We start from the raw sequence: 14989 nt of genomic DNA on the forward strand, positions 1-14989 counted from the left end.
TTGTTAAGGTAATAGTTAAAGTAATTGTTAAAGTAAAGTAATTGTTGAAGTAAAAAAGCATAAACTTTTTTTTTCGGTCTAGTGGCTTAATTTGTATAATTAATCTTTTTATTAACTGATCGCCAATGTTTTAATTATTAGCACTCCTTAGCACTCCAAACCAAATAACTTTTTCTCAGGTCAGATCTTAAAGTGCTTCAACTCCAACCACTTTTGCTCTAAACACGTGACTTTTTAAAAAGCCAAAACTCTACATCTCAATCAAGTCATTTTCACGTCTGCTCGTCGCCATTTTGTTTTGTCCGGTGGACTATTCAATTCAATTTCTCCAGGAAACGCAGTCTAAAATAGGCTTTGAATTCCTGGTCGATGGTCTAAATATGAAAAAAAAAAGGACTTCACATTCGTCTCCGAAATTAACTTTTTTTTCAATAGTGTCAAATAATTAGGCTGATTGAACAAAGTTTACTTTGACTTTTTTTATTTCTGTGTCGCTCTACATGCGCGCCCATTTACTTGGCATTTTCTAAAGGTCTGCATTAAGCAAGGAAATGAATCTTGATTTAATGGTCAGATTATAGAGCCAGGCGTCAAAGGTTAAATACACAAGTATAGATTCTCAAGGTGAATGGTTCTCAATACAGCCGCCTTGTGGTAAAAGATGTATTAATTTGTGGCGCCCCCCCCCCCCCCCAGTAAGCTGTATTTGTTCACTTTAAACACTTTTTTTTAAAACCATTAACACCTTCTGTTATACTATTATACTGTTATACTGTTATACTGTTATACTGTTATGCTATTATACTGTTATATTGTTATACTATTATGCTGTTATACTGTTATACTATTATGCTGTTATACTGTTATACTGTGATACTGTTAAACTGTTATACTATTATACTGTTATAGGTCTACTGTTATACTATTATTCTATTATGCTGTTATACTGTAATACTGTTATACTATTATACTGTTACACTGTTATGCTATTATACTGTTATACTGTTATGCTATTATACTGTTATACTGTTATGCTATTATACTGTTATACTGTTATACTATTATACTGTTATACTATAAGTAGTGTATGTATTTATAAGTCGTCCAGTGACGGATATAATAAATGTAGATTAACATGACCTCATCGCATTCATATTGGAAACACCCGGAATCATCGCATTCTCTCTTGTCTAATAACCAAATGTAAGATGTTTGGAAGTCTATAGGCATCGGATTTGTATTATAAAACTATATAATCTATATCTTGGTTATAAAACCCAACCTAAAATACTATTCTACTATTCTATAATTATATGTATCTGACAGGTACGTATGTATCTGAATATTATTCTATTGTACTGTATGATGCCTGTCCTCCGTAACCCTTCCCGTGCTTCAATGAAAGGCTATCGGCCTATGACACGTATGTATCTGTCTCCAATGTTACTATTGGCCAGCTATGATTTTACAAATACATACATGTCAGCATGGGCGTAGCCAGGATTTTTTTTCGGGGAGGGTTTTGGGGGGGGGGATACCCCCCGACCCCCCCCCCCCCCCGCCGGAAAAATATTATATATATATATATATATATATATATATATATATATATATATATGTGTGTGTGTGTGTGTGAGTGTGTGTACATAATTAATCTTTATTACATTCTGACCCTTTCGGAAGACGTTTATTGTTTATTGCAGACTCCCCGCCCTTGCTAGCAAGGGGATCTGGGGGAGTTCGCAACGCTCCCCAATCGCGGGGCGAAGCCCCGCCGCCGAGCACTATTTCTGGTATTGAAAGCCAACAAAAAGCATATTCTTAGGTATCTACAGTGCATTATCTTGCTATTAAAAAGTTTTATTTCAAAAACCTAATGTGCTATTCTTATTAACTTAGACCCTCTCGCGCCGTTCGGCGCATTTTCCGGCAAGCTGTTTCCGCAACTCTTATTTTGCGTAATTCATTTTGTCGTAGAACATGTCCCGCAAAACCTCATGCGACGCTCTGTCACAACCTTACTAAGGATTCGACTCCCAGTTCGGCATATGATTTCTTTGATTTAGACCCGATCTCTATGACTGACTCCTAAAATCTGTCTTAGACATCTTTGTTGAGCCACATTTAATGTTTTTCAATTTCGGCAGAAGACTATTCACACTGTATTAATGGAGCCCAAGCCACTGGTAGAAATTTGTAACCTTTCTTGACTATGCTCTTGGAATTGCATGCCTGTAATTCGCTTTAGATTTTATATCGAAAAGGAAAGTTTTTTCGTCAAATCATCTGTTGAGGGGTTTTAAACTAAGAAATCTCTGGAGTTTTTTTGTTTTGTTTTTAATTCAAAACCCCATTTAGCTACGATCATAGAATTTGGTGACTGTAGTTTCCTTTAAAATAATATTGAAGAGAGAGGTTTTCAACTCTAAACGCTCTGTAGGGGAATTTTAAACTCAAAACCATCTGGAGGGGTTTTAAACTTTAAAGAAAAAGCCATCTGGAAGAGGGGGATTTAAACTCAAAACCCCTTTGGCTACGCTCATAGATTTTATAGTGTGTAATTTGCTTTTTTTTTTCTATATTTAAGAGGTACTTTTTAGCTTCAAACCCCAACTGGAGGGGGGGGGGTAAAACTCAAAATCCCTTTGACTACGCTCATAGAATTTTGAGTGTTTAATTTGCTTTTTTATATTAAGGAGGGGGTTTATCGTAAATTTTGGAGGGGGTTTTAAAATCAAAATCTTCCTCAACTGTGCTGTTGGAATTTGGGGATTGTTTACATTTTTTTTTTGTTTTGTTTTATAGCAGAGGGGGATTTAACTGCAAAAACCTATGGTAGGGGGTTTTAAACTCAAAGCCCGATGGTAGAGGGATTTGTATCTCAAAACCCCCTGATAGGGGTTTTTTAAATCTCAAAACCCCCTGGTAGGGGGATTTAAACTCAAAACCCCCTGGTAGAGGGTTTTTAACTCAAAACTGCCTCGGCTGTGCTGTGGTAAGTGATGATTTAGTATTAGAATCTCACCTAAAATAAACAAAATGAAAGCAAAAATCAGTCACTTAATTCCGTTCCCCCCTCCCCCCTGCGGGGGGGGGGGAAATTTCATTTCGGGGGGGGTTTGAACCCCAAGAACCCCCCCCTGGCTACGCCCATGCATGTCAGTAATCTAGATATAAACTCTCTTATTGTCACGGATGAATGGCTGTGTGTATAATCTATTGCAGATTGACCGGAAGTGTGCTAGGTTTTAGACTAGGAGAGAGACTAGCATGTGGTGTCATGAAGTATAATCAAAGTTCTGTGTTTTGATCGAGTTGTTAAATGTTTGATGTAATTACAGCTGAACCCAAGGACACATGGACTTGGAGAGAAACTAAGGTCGTTTCTAGAGAACTATATAGATATAGTAGAAAGCTGTAACACTTGTTAGTTATAGATATAGTAGGAAGCTGTAACACTTGTTATTTCCAATTAGAGAAACCTCAAGAAACGATTGAGCTATTCTGTTAGAAAGTACAGGACTCAGTGACATTATCATGCTAACTCTGTTTCATAATAGAAGTCTTGTATTAAAGATAGTATACTCTACTTCATGATAGACTTTACCACAGTTCTATGGTTTATGGAGAACTTCAAGTCATGATAGCTCTGTAATTCATGATAGCTCTGTAATTCATGATAGCTCTGTAATTCATGATAGCCCTGTAATTCCTGATAGCTCTGTAATTCATGATAGCCCTGTAATTCCTGATAGCTCTGTAATTCATGATAGCCCTGTAATTCATGAAAGCTCTGTAATTCATGATAGCCTGTAATTCCTGATAGCCTGTAATTCATGATGGCTCTGTAATTCATGATAGCCCTGTAATTCATGATAGCCCTGTAATTCATGATAGCCCTAAAATTCATGATAGCTCTGTAATTCATGATAGCCCTGCAATTCAGGGTAGCCCTGTAATTCATGATAGCCCTGCCATTCAGGGTAGCCCTGTAATTCACCATAGCCCTGTAATTCACTATAGCTTTATAATTCATGATAGCTCTGTAATTCATGATAGCCCTGCAATTCAGGGTAGCCCTGTAATTCACGATAGCCCTGTAATTCACTATAGCTTTATAATTCATGATAGCCTGTAATTCATGAAAGCCCTGTAATTCACGATAGCCCTGTAATTCACTATAGCTTTATAATTCATGATAGCTCTGTAATTCATGATAGCCCTGCAATTCAGGGTAGCCCTGTAATTCACGATAGCCCTGTAATTCACTATAGCTTTATAATTCATGATAGCCTGTAATTCATGAAAGCCCTGTAATTCACGATAGCTCTGTAATTCACTATAGCTTTATAATTCATGATAGCCTGTAATTCACTATAGCTTTATAATTCACGATAGCCCTGTAATTCACTATAGCTTTATAATTCATGATAGCCTGTAATTCATGAAAGCCCTGTAATTCACGATAGCTCTGTAATTCACTATAGCTTTATCATTCATGATAGCCTGTAATTCATGAAAGCCCTGTAATTCACGATAGCTCTGTAATTCACTATAGCTTTATAATTCATGATAGCCTGTAATTCATGAAAGCCCTGTAATTCACGATAGCTCTGTAATTCACTATAGCTTTATAATTCATGATAGCCTGTAATTCATGAAAGCCCTGTAATTCACGATAGCTCTGTAATTCACGATAGCCTTATAATTCATGATAGCCTGTAATTCATGAAAGCCCTGTAATTCACGATAGCTCTGTAATTCACGATAGCCTTATAATTCATGATAGCCTGTAATTCATGATAGCTCTGTAATTCACGATAGCTCTGTAATTCACTATAGCTTTATAATTCATGATAGCCTGTAATTCATGATAGCTCGATCACAATATATTGCTGTGTTTCAAAATTTGTGGATTTTGTAGTCCTTGAATCCATCCACTTTCATTGACGCTGCCTGCCACGCCCATAATGTGCATCTCCTGGAGGGGGCGTGTTTCCATTCAGGACGTTTTGAAATTGGCAAATATGTAAAGTATCTATGTTCTTCAGACACAGAGAACACTACGTTGACTTGGATATGTCACTCGCATGCCAGATGGAAGAATTCCTAAAGGCATCCTCTATGCTGAGCTTGCGGAGAGAGTACGACCTGAAGGCCGGCCAAAACTAACCTACAGAGATGTATGCAAGCGAAATATGAGAACTTCAGGTAACAATAAAAGTTTGTGGAAGGAAATAGCCCAAGATTGGAAGCATAGAAGCAGACTGTGCGTGCTGGTACGAAAAAGGCAGATAGCAAAGCAAACTAAGCGGCATTAGTCAGGAAAAGGAAAAAGAAAGCTACCCTATCAGCTAGCCTTAAAATAGATACATACACATGTAAGAACTTTATCAAACTTTGCTGCTCCAGAATTAGCTTGCTTAAACTGACCAGATTCTTCCTCTTCTCAAAAAGAAACTAAACCGGTGACCGCATCATTTGTCTTCCGGGAAAGATGGAGCCATATGTATATATATATATATATATATTCAATCCACACATTTCAAATCCCGGAGACAGAATTTTAAGAAAAAAAGAGTCTTTGTTTTATAGAAATTCAATTCACATAAAACGGAATTTTACTTTTAGTTTCAATGTAACTATTTCATGCCTTTAACTTAAAACACAAAGCACTAAAAATGCTCCCTCTATCGGACTAAGGACGGGTCTTATTGACTTGTGAAACTTTTCCTCATCTTGTGGCTCAAATCTGAGTTTTTAACAAGTCAGGTTATTGTGTGCACATGTAAGCCACACACACGCTTATTTCAAACACATGAAAAAAAAACAACTCTCTTTGATTACATTAATTAATTATAGTCACCAACATAAAAAAAAACGTGTGTATTCCAAACATTCTTCATTTCTTGAAAGACATTCACCTAGCACTGTAAGACTTGACTTCCCCATGTCCCAGTCAGCAATATATTGATATAGCGTCAGCCAGGAATAATAGGTCCTTTAAGTGGAACTGGAACTCAATCACTTCATAAAGGAGGTCACGCGGTGACGTTCTTTGAAGTACTTCTCACGTCTTCATTCAGCAGACGACTTGGAGGTCACGGAAGGAATCGAGCTCTCTGGACGAGGTCATGCGGTGCACCAGACGGACGGCATATTTTCATTCTTTTAGCAATTCGTCTAAAGGAAAAAAAAAAGCTGCTAATAATATTTTAACCACTATTGTACAATACATCTTTAAAGACACAACGTCAAAGCATTATTAGTTTTTTTTTACATTTGCATTCAAATTATCATAATGAGATCAATAGTACATAGTTTGTGAATAAAGTTGATAACAGCTTATATTGATTACCAACATAAAGCGATATCACCATGTTGGATGTGGCGCAATATGTCGACCACATTTAGATCAGCGTAGCCACATGTCTCCTTATATGTATAGTTTAATTTTCCCAAAATGTGTTCTGTGAGACACTAGTGCTCCACGAGGCCTGACTAGGTGCTCCACGAGGCCTGACTAGGTGCTCCACGAGGCCTGATTAGGTGTTCCACGAGGCTTGACTAGGTGTTCCACGAGGCCTGACTAGGTGCTCCACGAGGCCTGACTAGGTGCTCCACAAGGCCTGACTAGGTGCTCCACGAGACTTGACTAGGTGCTCCACGAGGCCTGACTAGGTGTTCCACGAGGCCTGACTAGGTGCTCCACGAGGCCTCACTAGGTGTTCCACGAGGCCTGACTAGGTGCTCCACGAGGCCTGACTAGATGTTCCACGAGGCCTGACTAGGTGCTCCACAAGGCCTGACTAGGTGCTCCACGAGGCCTGACTAGATGTTCCACGAGGCCTGACTAGATGTTCCACGAGGCCTGACTAGGTGCTCCACGAGGCCTGACTAGGTGTTCCACGAGGTCTGACTAGGTGCTCCACGAGGCCTGACTAGATGTTCCACGAGGCCTGACTAGATGTTCCACGAGGCCTGACTAGATGTTCCACGAGGCCTGACTAGATGTTCCACGAGGCCTGACTAGGTGCTCCACGAGGCCTGACCAGGTGCTTCACGAGGCCTGACTAGGTGTTCCACGAGGCCTAACTAGGTGTTCCACAAGGCCTGACTAGATGTTCCACGAGGCCTAACTAGGTGTTCCACAAGGCCTGACTAGATGTTCCACGAGGCCTGACTAGGTGTTCCACGAGGCCTGACTAGGTGTTCCACGAGGCCTGACTAGGTGCTCCACGAGGCCTGACTAGGTGCTCCACGAGGCCTGACTAGATGTTCCACGAGGCCTGACTAGATGTTCCACGAGGCCTGACTAGATGTTCCACGAGGCCTGACTAGGTGCTCCACGAGGCCTGACTAGATGCTCCACGAGGCCTGACTAGATGTTCCACGAGGCCTGACTAGGTGCTCCACGAGGCCTGACTAGGTGTTCCACGAGGCCTGACTAGATGTTCCACGAGGCCTGACTAGATGTTCCACGAGGCCTGACTAGGTGCTCCACGAGGCCTGACTAGGTGCTGCACGAACTACTGAAATAATTATCTAGTAGGTCACCACGTGCATACGTTTAAAAAAAAGTGTTACCCTATATACTCAGAATGTGCGAAATGTTCCGGGAAAAAGTTTTGAAAACACTGGTATAGTTGTATCAAGAACAAAAATATATTGTTGAATTTGTCATTGCTTGAGTCTACTTCAAAGATACAACAAGCTTTGATAAATTCACGTATTATGCTTTCTGTTTGTAACTGAAGCATAACTTCACCCGTGACATTTATTTATATTTAAAAATTGTAAACAATAGAAATAAAAAGAATGCACAAAACCTGTAAGCGAATATGTTTTGAATGTAGCTTTTACATATGTTTATTTGTAAATGGTCCGTGTTGCATAAAGCCAGTAATAAAAAGTCGTTGTTAGAATGTAAAGTATATTGCTCACTTTAATTTGAGGTTATTCATAATACTCTGTGAGGTATATCAGAAAAGTGGCTTATGAATAAAGGGCACATTAGCAGCCTTGTTTCGCAGTACGATGGAGATGGATGGGTAAGGGCCATATCTATAAGCGACCTACATTTACCAAATCTGTACGCGAATCAATAAAGCCTTCCTAGATTAACTATATATCTGTCTTCCAGTTTGGTAAAGTCACTTATCCTGGAGTCAGATTGACGGTACTCTTATCTTATCAATATCAGGCGTTCCTTCAAAAGAGAAGATTATTGCATGTTAATATAGTCGTGCATGTAAATTAGAGACAAGCTCTGCTAACTCATTGGTGTTCCTGGCTGATTTAGGCAACCCGTTCCATGCTCTAAAGGCTCCAGTGAAAAAGGAGCACTTAATCGAATTTGTTCTAGCATAGGGAAAGTGAAATGTGACTTTTTGCCTTTCTGAGTTTTTTTTTTGTATTTCTGAATTATGGTTAACGGTTTCATGTAGGCCTATAACTGTATCTTTGTTTTTTTAGTTTTCTGTCCTGAAGTGTCTTTTAACGAAGAGATGTTGCTGTTTTAATCGAGTCAAATATGAATACTCATTTGTTGTAAAAAAAAAAACCCTCACGGCTCTATTTTGTGACTGTTCATTTCTCAAAGATTTCTTGACTTGAGGGGTCCCAAACAGAGGAGATGTGTCCGTGACCACGTGATATTATCACTAATTTATCTCGTTTGATTTATAAAGAATAATTCTCTGATTGTAACGTGGTTAATGGCAAGGCGCATAATCAACCCAACAGAAAAATTGTGTTTTTTAATACGCACGTTTTTTTTTCCTTTTTATAGCTTCTTGCTCCAACGTAGTTGAGGGTTTCGCATCGAGAGGACCATTTCATTTGAACTCAGACGTTTTTTTTTTGTTTATCACATAGCTTATATCAACTCAATCCGTCTGTCTAGTACAAATATTACACACGCTATTTCTCCCACTTCCCATTCTCGGGTCATGTTCAAACTCTGCATAACTATTTTCTTTAAGAACCAATCAATAAATTTACCAATTAATTAATGGCATTAATTAATTTAGTTTGATACAGAAAAAGAGAAGTAAATCTTACAGTATTTAGATATATGAATGTAAATGTGCACTTTTTTCCCTCATATAGCTTTGTTAAAAACTTTGTTTCAAGAATCATTTCACTTCTATTTTTAAATTGAACCTTGCTATATTTGTAAATAAAAGTCTTTTTGTTTGTTTGTAAAAAGGTTAATTATAAACCGCCACCGTTAGGAGAAAAGACACTAAGTTTTGTTTAGTCTGTTCGTCTGTCCTATTAAGATTTCAAAAACTAGAATAGGTATATTGATTAAAATTAAATAATTTGTAAATATTCTTAATAAAAATTATTAATATTGTACACAAATTATGTCGGTCGAGTGGGTTGGGGGGGGGGGATGTCGATCACCCCTACCCCTCTGGATCCGTCAGTGGCCCAATGCCACGTGTACTGTTAAAGCCGACTCTGCTCAACGTGAAGTGTGCAATGTGTAAGCTTCTGATCTGATCTGAGCTGATGGGGGAAAAATATTTCGTTACTAGCAGTGGCGTTGCTAGAAAGTTTGGGAGTCATCGAACTATTGATTGATTGATTGATTTGATTTGATTCATTTATTTATTTGTTACGTCCTGACAAAAGGAGGAAGGTTGGGGGGGCGAAAACGTTTTTCATTGGCCAAACAAATCGGTTGGATTTGTATTGTATTTATTTAATATTGAGTCTTAAAGAAAAACATTACTGTAATAACTTAAGGGAGGCTACTTAACGAGGCAACGATGTTTATTTACAGGGACATCACTAGTACATAAAACAACATCTGCCTTAAGCACTGTCTCTTCACATCGGCTCCAGACTTGGGCAGAACTTGTTCTCTTCTGCCTAATGTCAACATCCTTCTCAAGTCTAGTCTCTAGAAGTGTACACCTTCTGCACTAGCAGTGACTAGCTTGGATTGCGGTGTGCTTGCCGGGTTTTAACAATACTATCGCTTATGATTAAGAAACTAAATTCAGGGGCGTCGTTTCATTTTCTAAGTAGAACCTCGATCACAGACTATTAAATATATTTATAGATATCTATAGGTTGTTATGTACGTAGCTCTATTTAAAGTTGCCTCGAATCTAGGAAAATTGATCTTTTCTGTCTTAGAAAAGTAATCATCTTTAGTTTTCAAACTTTAGAAATAATCCTATACCATTTTGCGGATATTTTTAATAGAATGAGCAAATAATCACAAAACTATAGACATCTATGTTCACGTAGATATATAAAATAAATCCATTTCCTGTTAGTATCCATTGAGATCATGTTTCCAAAAATCAAAATAATTTGCGTCTGTTGATTTTAATCATCTTATGTACATTTAAATAGTTTGATTACTTAGACCTTTTTTTATTACGTATCTAAAAATTGCAAAATAATAATTGGGCTCATGGGCGTAGCCAGGATTTTTTTTCGGGGAGGGTTTTGGGGGGGGGCCCGACCTCCCCCCCCCCCAACGAAAAGAATTATATATATATATGTGTGTGTGTGTGTACATAATTAATCTTTATTTCATTCTGACCCTATCGGAAGACGTTTATTGTTTATTGTAGACTCCCCGCCCTTGCTAACAAGGGGGTCTGGGGGAGTTCGCAGCGCTCCCCCAGCGCGGGGCGAAGCCCCGCCGCCGAGCACTATTTCTGGTATTGAAAGCCAACAAAATGCATATTCTGAGGTATCTACAATGCATTATCTTGCTATTAAAAAGTTTTAGTTCAAAAACCTAATGTGCTATTCTTACTGACTTAGACCCTCTCGCGCCGTTCGGCGCATTTTCCGGCAAGCTGTTTCCGCAACTCTTATTTTGCGTAATTCATTTTGTCGGAAAACATGTCCCGCAAAACCTCATGCGACGCTCTGTCACAACCTTACTAAGGATTCGACTCCCAGTTCGGCATATGATTTCTTTGATTTAGACCCGATCTCTATGACTGACTCCTAAAATCTGTCTTAGCCATCTTTGTTGAGACACATTTAATGATTTTCAATTTCGGCAGAAGACTATTCACACTTAATTAATGGAGCCCAAGCCACTGGTAGAAATTTGTAACCTTTCTTGACTACGCTCTTGGAATTAAATGCCTGTATTTCGCTTTAGATTTTATATGGAAAAGAAAAGTTTTTTCGTCAAATCATCTGTTGAGGGGTTTTAAACTAAAAAATCTCTGGGTTTTTTGTTTTGTTTTTTTTTATCCAAAACCCCATTTAGCTACGATCATAGAATTTGGTGACTGTAGTTTGCTTTAAAATAATATCGAAGAGAGAGGTTTTCAACTCTAAACGCTCTGTAGGGGAATTTTAAACTCAAAACCATCTGGAGGGGTTTTAAACTTTAAAGAAAAAGCCATCTGGAGGAGGGGGATTTAAACTCAAAACTTCTTTGGCTAATTTTGTGTAATTTGCTTTTTTTTTAATATTGAAGAGGTACTTTTTAGCTTCAAACCACAACTGGAAGGGGGAGGGGGGTTAAACTCAAAACCCCTTTGCTACGCTCATAGAATTTTGAGTGTGTAATTTGCTTTTTTATATTGAAGATGGGGTTATCGTAAATTTTGGATGGGGTTTTAAAATCAAAATCTTCCTCAACTGTGCTGTTGGAATTTGGGGATTGTTGTTTACATTTTTTGTTTGTTTTGTTTTATAGAAGAGGGGGATTTAACTGCAAAACCTCTGGTAGGGGGTTTAAAATTCAAAACCCCCTATAGGGGGTTTTAAACTCAAAGCCCCCTGGTAGAGGGATTTGTATCTCAAAACTCCCTGATAGGGGTTTTTAAAATCTCAAAAACCCCTGGTAGGGGGATTTAAACTCAAAACCCCCTGGTAGAGGGTTTTTAAACTCAAAACTGCCTCGGCTGTGCTGTGGTAAGTGATGATGTAGTATTAAAATCTCACCTAAAATAAACAAAATGAAAGCAAAAATCAGTCACTTAATTCCGTCCCCCCCCCCCCCCCTGCGGGGGGGGGGGTGATTTCATTTCGGGGGGGGTTTGAACCCCAAGAACCCCCCCCCTGGCTACGCCCATGAATTGGGCTAAGAGACGAGAATGCTCTTATTTTGAAATGAATAGAATAGAATCACGATCTAGATTTAAACATTAAATTAAATGTTACATAGGTTAGGGTTGAAAAAAAAACTTTACTTCTTATAACTACTTTACAAAACAACGCCTTGTTTCAGCTTTTTTACATTTTATTCAGGACATTTTTTTGTAGTGCTAAAAGATCTTCATGTCTAGTCTAGATAAAGTATATATAGGTCTGTGATTTAGACCTACATAATTTAGAAAAGAAGAAAGTGAGTAAAATTAAATATTAAAAGTTGGAGCGAAAAGAACGTAGGTTTTTTAGCGGCCCCCGAATGGGGAAAAGACGCTATTAGTTTTGTGTGGTCTGTCTGTCCGTCCCGTTTAGATCTCAGAAACTAGAAGAGAAAATGAAAATAGGACATCATGATATTTTTGATCATTCAAAGTTCTGATGCAGCGGCTACTTTTCTCGTTTCAGAAAGTGAACCCTTTAGCTTAAAAATTATAGATGCAAGCAGATTTTTTTATAAAATTACACCACTTTTCACTGAAAAATATTTTTGTAAAGGTCATGGACTTCATAATTAATAACTCAAGCTTCATTCATAGATTCACGCATTGGTACAAAAAATTTGCATCTAAGGTCACAATGGTAAAAGTGTCAATGGATCATTATAAAATATATTTTCCATTTATTAACTAACGCATGGAATAGAATGCTGATTCAAATGTTGTTTTAAAAAAAGATAAATTTTAATAAATTTTAATACGAACTTTGTTTCAATTGTAAGTTAAAAAAAAAACGAACTACTTTTATAGCGTGCAGTTTTCACACATCCACATTGAAAGGAACTCAATTTAGATCAGTAAGATCTAGTAAACATTTAAATCTTGGCGCGTCAGCGCGCGCGAAAAAAAAAAGCGATACTATCTCGTGGTAGATTTAATAGGAATAGTCCATTTTCAGTCATTGGCGCACTGATCTATATATAATTAGCAAGAACCACTTGTGTTTTTAATAATTTTTTTTTCTGCTTTAGAGGGGGAAATGCGTATTTTCAAACGGTTTTGATTTGTATTCGGGACATACATACATACGGGTCATTACGGGTACACCTATTTTCACATTCTACTTTTATTTTCGTGGCTAAATAAAAAAAAGGGGAAGGAAACATTCTCCAAGTTGACATAGATCTAAATACAATCCAGTAGATCAGTAATACCCAAACTGAGGCCCGCAGGCCGCGGTCATAAGCGGCTAGTAGCACTAGAAAAGAAGGCTCAGCACTGAATGGATTGAGGAGAGAGAGATATAGTTATAGCTTTTATATCGCTCTACTTTCATGCTTATAGCATGCTCAGAGCGCTATGGTCCAATCTCATTTGTGGACCAGTGGGAGGGGGTATCGGAGAGAAGGTTTTCCGTACTGCCTGTTGGCGCTCCGTAAACACAATTCTTCTCGAGTCGGGAGTCGAACCTCGAGCCTCCCTCATAGACAAGCCAAGCTTAAGCGTACTTAGCCTCTCGACTAAGCTTCCCACATAGAGATAGAGATAGAGGTTAACTTTTACTCTCATTTCAGATTAAATAAAGTCTACTATCTTTCAAAAATGAGATTGTTAGTGCCTCACTTTGGCGAGCACTTCCAGGTAGAAGAAACTAGATTACTTTGGATAGTCTACAGCAGACCAAAAGTATCACGACCCACGCATCAGGTACGTCTCGGGACAGCAGACATATTGAAAAGATTATTGCTATTCTAATAAGACAAAAAAATTACGTTGATAGAGAATAATTTCAATCGTCTAGGCTAGGATAAGAATGTTCTCTGTGCACTTTGTTTTTAATATCCCGTCTTTTTGTTTTAACTTTATTTTGTGTTCAGAATAGGAAGTGGACAGGACTGGTCTAGCAACATGTTTCAATACTAAAATTATCTTCCAAATCACGACAAAAGTTGAAAAAAGACCAAAATATTTTAATTTGGGTTTTACACATTTCTGTATCCAATGTATGATCAGAATTGTTCTCTATTTTTGAGCAATGTTTTTTTTTTTTATTATTACTTTTATTATCATTATTGTTATTAGGTTTAAAAAAAATAGTATAAAACCAAGGTATTTTGAGGTTTTTATGCTTAGAGTTATTTTTAACTTTATTTTGTAGATCTTTTCTTCCCAATAGGACTTTCATGTTACTGAGTATAATTATTCTCTATATTGTAATGCCATCCTTATTAAGGATTTAAATTTTGATTAACGCAATTTCGAAAACTTTAAGACATTTATCTTTCCATTCTAAATTAAACCTTGACCTTGTATTTCTATTTTCATTTTTCAGAAAGACAAGCACTTTAGCAATAATAAGAATTTCTCACTTTTCACACAAAGCGTCGCGCTCCAGAAATAGTAGTTCAAGGGGAGGAACTGTACAAAATTATACATTTCTTCTCAGCTTATCAGTTTTCTCCCTTTTGAAAATTTACTGTTTTCTTTTGCTCTTTATAAATAAATAAATAAATATATCATTTGATAAATGTTTGGCTTTTTTATTTTGTAAAATTTGCAATTCCTTCGAGAATTTTACAATTTTTATGCTTATACCATATGTAGACTATACTTTGAAACTACTAGTAGTTTTTATTTATTCTTATTTTAAGAATGGCACAATACTGTGACAGATGGGGAAATGTGATGTGTGTTTGGCGCGTTTAATGTCTAGGGGATGATTATTTTTAATGCTATCACACCTCCACTTATCAGCATATGAATCGGGAGCAGACACGCAACGAGACAAAGCAATGAAAGATAGATACAAAAGTTAAAATAAAGAATATTTATTTACATAAATATACATATAAGGATAAAAAGGGGGAGGGTTTGCATCTATCTCTAGTATATTCTATATTTAATCATCA

The 14989-nt window shown here is 37.5% G+C and overlaps 1 long non-coding RNA gene across 2 annotated transcripts in view; it reads left to right on the plus strand.

Moving 5' to 3' along the window:
- Positions 1–14550, plus strand: part of LOC129927376 (uncharacterized) — a 110233-nt gene extending 95683 nt beyond the window's left edge. For both annotated transcript variants that reach the window (XR_008778988.1, XR_008778989.1), the window contains exons 4-5: positions 13655–13787; positions 14413–14550. This is a non-coding gene — a long non-coding RNA (uncharacterized LOC129927376). The remainder of the gene's footprint in view (positions 1–13654; positions 13788–14412) is intronic.
- Positions 14551–14989: the final 439 nt, after the last annotated feature.

The sequence above is a fragment of the Biomphalaria glabrata genome, chromosome 7 (genome assembly GCF_947242115.1).
Source record: "Biomphalaria glabrata chromosome 7, xgBioGlab47.1, whole genome shotgun sequence".
Classification (NCBI taxonomy): domain Eukaryota; kingdom Metazoa; phylum Mollusca; class Gastropoda; family Planorbidae; genus Biomphalaria; species Biomphalaria glabrata.